Consider the following 3,611-nt stretch of genomic DNA (forward strand, 5'->3'; position numbering starts at 1 on the left):
TTGGTGTTACCCAAAGGCCTCGATTACACTGAAGTCAAACGACTGCACCAATCAGACAGCACTGGATTATGAGTTCATGTAAGCAGTTCATTCTTCCAGGAATAACTGAATAGATTCTGTAATTTCAAAGTGGAAGGTAAAAAGCATCGGTCTAACTAGACTTTGGTTACACCAGAACCCTTTTCCAAAGCACTTCTTCATAAACACTGACCCGGAGAATGGGAGAGGTGGGCTGGTTTGGTTGAATGCGAATGAGTACAGTATATACAGTATCTAGCCATTGACGCATTATTTGTAAGCATTTTTTGTTTGTGTATATAACATGTAGAAAGACTAGTTAAGAGGGATTCATTTATCTAAGTTATACAAGGTAACAATGTAATGCTCGGTGTGAATTTTTATAGATATTCAGGAAACAAACAAATTATCTTAAGTACAAAAGCAGAAATATTACAGATGCAAAAATGTTTGACGAGTTGTTACTTTTCAAGCAAGAATTAATATAGCCTATTTCAACTTAAATTGCCCATTTACTTTCAAACAAATATGTAACTAGTGGTAACATTAAAAAAAAATCAGACCCACGACATTACACATTTCACCAAGTAGAAACGTTACCCTACTGAACTACAGACCCGACTACACAATTCTAGACACTAATCAAGCTCTTCCTACAACTCACTCTCTCTCTCACTCACTCACAGTGAGCTCCATTACATGTAAGCACACAATTATGTGCATTCTAATTTACTAATAAATATTTGACAGATTCTTCTTTATATGTGGGCACATCATTCAATGTGCATATTTAATGCAAAAATACACAACACAGAAAGCAATATAAAACGACTCTAGTGGCCGACATGGCAATTAAATATATAAATGTCAAAGACTGAGAGAGAATAGCATCCATCAATGCTATTATCCTTTTAAATGATAATCGCGTGGACCAAAATTAATCTTAATAATATCAATAACACCAAGGCACAAAATCAGCCATCCTCAATAAAAACAATTTCTGTCTCAGAGCACCAAACACCAATGAAAAATAGAGCATCTCAAACAAACAGCGGAGGAATCAATATATTTATCATAAGACCCATGTAACTGTCAGGGCCTCAATGACATCATTGTTCCCTGGCAAATTTTAACTGGTGCATATCTAAAAACTTTTCTGTAATTTTATGTATATATTTCTATTTTACATGTAGTGTTATAACCAAACTCATCACAATCTAATCAACTGATGCCTATTAGAACAGTAAGAATATATTACGGATTTTTTCCAGACGTTTCCATATTCTTCCAACCTGCAGCGCTTGGCAGATTATAATAATAGACTCGTCTATCAGCTGCTCCCGCCTGGGGAGTTAATTGCCGGTATGCGATGGGGACCTTTGGTTACACGCAGACTGGGAGACTTGGGCATCATTAGATCAGTAGATGTTGACTTTGCCCCACCTGCTCTTCAGAAGCTGTTCTCCTGCGGCGAGGGATTTCTCTCTCCTCTGCCATTCCACAGGGAGGTTTTGAGAAGGTTAACTGTACCATTTCACACACTGTCAATAACGTCTCTTCACTGAATTAGCATCGATTCTCAGCAGTTACGTTTTACGGTAGCTGAAATATGTAGCTGAATAAGTGGGAATTCGAACAGGTATAATAATGCATGCATTAAAGTTAATCTGGAAGAGTAAACCATGGTATACTCCTCGACGTTTACCATAACACACTTACCATTCATCTTATTGCATTAAGCAAATGCAAATATAGCGCAGGCAACACGCCCATGATATGAGTTAAAATAGGCACAGGTCAGATGTCTTCCGACTTAAATGACGTCATCAGATAAGCAGTATCTTTCATGTTTAGTGCATCAGTTTAAAGATCTAGGAAATGAAAATAGATGATTTTTGTCAAGTTACTGTACCCTATTATGCCAAAACAAATCATCAAAATATAAATACATTCATGTTTAGTGACATTTGTCTTGTTGTTGATGATGACAATGATGGTTATTACTGATATTAGCATTTCTATTACCACCTTATACTCAAGCTAACAGACCTAAAATGGAGAGTGGAGAAATATTTCATATAGACCATAAAAAATAATACCTAACTTAGGTTAATGTCAGACACACATTTTGTTAAAGTGCACAGTTAGAAGAAGCCAGAGAAATATTGGCTTTATCTCTTTGGAGAGACACACCAAAGAAGGAACTACCAGAGGACTATATCAGAGAAAAGCAGGACTCAGAACTGTCCTATTAGCCTAATGCTGCAGAGGGTTTTTCTTTACGTTTTAATGCTTAAGTGTGAAGTATTACAGGGGCCCCCAAATGGCACATCACCAGCGTATTTAATTTATTAGAAGATGCACAGTGAGAGGGTGCCACAAACACTTTGCCTTTCCAACAAAGGTTTTGCCTTTCCAAAGGTTGATGGCGTGTAAGCAAATATTATCCCCGACCAAGTGGCTGCGTCGCTCCTTCCTCTAGCCCCCTGCTTCCTGGCTCTAATGGACGCCTCTGTGTGCCGTCTCTGTGGCCTCACATCCCGTCCCGAGCGAAAGACCCCGGCCTTAATGTGCCCATTGATTGTGAAGAATGGGGGCTTTGTGGAGCGGGGCTTGAGTGGGTGCCCATTCACTGGCACACAGGCCCTCACACGCAGTGCCCGCCTCAGAACCGGGTGCCAGGAACGGAGATCCAGCGAGGCGGCTTTTCTCGCCCCTGTGGGGAAGTGACAGGGAGGGAGCGCCGCTGCGCCAGCGAGCGACTCCTCAGCATTCAAGAAGAGCGCCGTAATAATGGGGGGCTTTGTGGAGTAACATTTAGGGTCCTGGAAAACTGGACCCCAGCCGTTTAATTTTGACAGTTGCGCATTTAGTAATTCTTTTTCAAATTGATAGACTGGATTAAATCCCGGCTATTAAAGTTGCGTGGTGTTGTTATTTACCCCAATTTAGGTGCTCGAACCCCAAAAACAAGCCAAAAAGCCACGATGAATCATTCAAAACTTAGATTATATATTTTTCTTTTTTTCATTATAAAATCAAGTGCCCGAAAATTACCTCAAGGGACCAGTCAGCGTGTAATTGCGGCTTGTTAAGCAAAGATAAATTATAAAATGAGCCTAAAGCTAAAATGGCGTTATGATGGTCAGGATGTTTCATTATTCATAGGCGTTACCATTAAGGTGAAGTTCAGGTGCCTTACCGTTTTTAGAGTGCTTGATTTTTTTGGTAGGGCATTCTTTATCAAAGAACCTTATTCTGGAACTGAACATTATTTTCTTCAGGAAAATATATAGAAAATTGAATTCGAGTATATTTTTTTAATTACGGAAGCGTTAACGCAGGAAACCTACGCTAAAAGGCATCAATGAACGAACTATAGCGTTGTTTTAGGCTGCTTTAGATTATACAGCACCACCTATTGGAATGTTTGTGTATCAACATCGAATAAAACGTGGATTGTTTTTGTGCTTTTTCCTTCCTCACTCCTTTCCGAATGTCACACTGTCAAATTAATTGAATTGCAGTTTAGTGTATAAATATTATAGAGTTTGAATTCCACCCGAAATTCAGACGGAAATCAGGAATATTAC

At 39.1% G+C, this 3,611-nt stretch overlaps 1 long non-coding RNA gene across 1 annotated transcript; it reads right to left on the reverse strand.

Moving 5' to 3' along the window:
• Positions 1-826: 826 nt before the first annotated feature.
• On the reverse strand, positions 827-3,371 carry LOC111838343 (uncharacterized). The gene is made up of 3 exons (XR_002836864.2): positions 3,221-3,371; positions 1,738-1,889; positions 827-1,508 (listed from the first exon to the last, which is right to left on the reverse strand). It is a non-coding gene; the product is annotated as an uncharacterized lncRNA (long non-coding RNA).
• Between the last annotated feature and the right edge of the window lie 240 nt (positions 3,372-3,611).

The sequence above is a fragment of the Paramormyrops kingsleyae genome, chromosome 9 (assembly GCF_048594095.1).
Source record: "Paramormyrops kingsleyae isolate MSU_618 chromosome 9, PKINGS_0.4, whole genome shotgun sequence".
Lineage (NCBI taxonomy): Eukaryota > Metazoa > Chordata > Actinopteri > Osteoglossiformes > Mormyridae > Paramormyrops > Paramormyrops kingsleyae.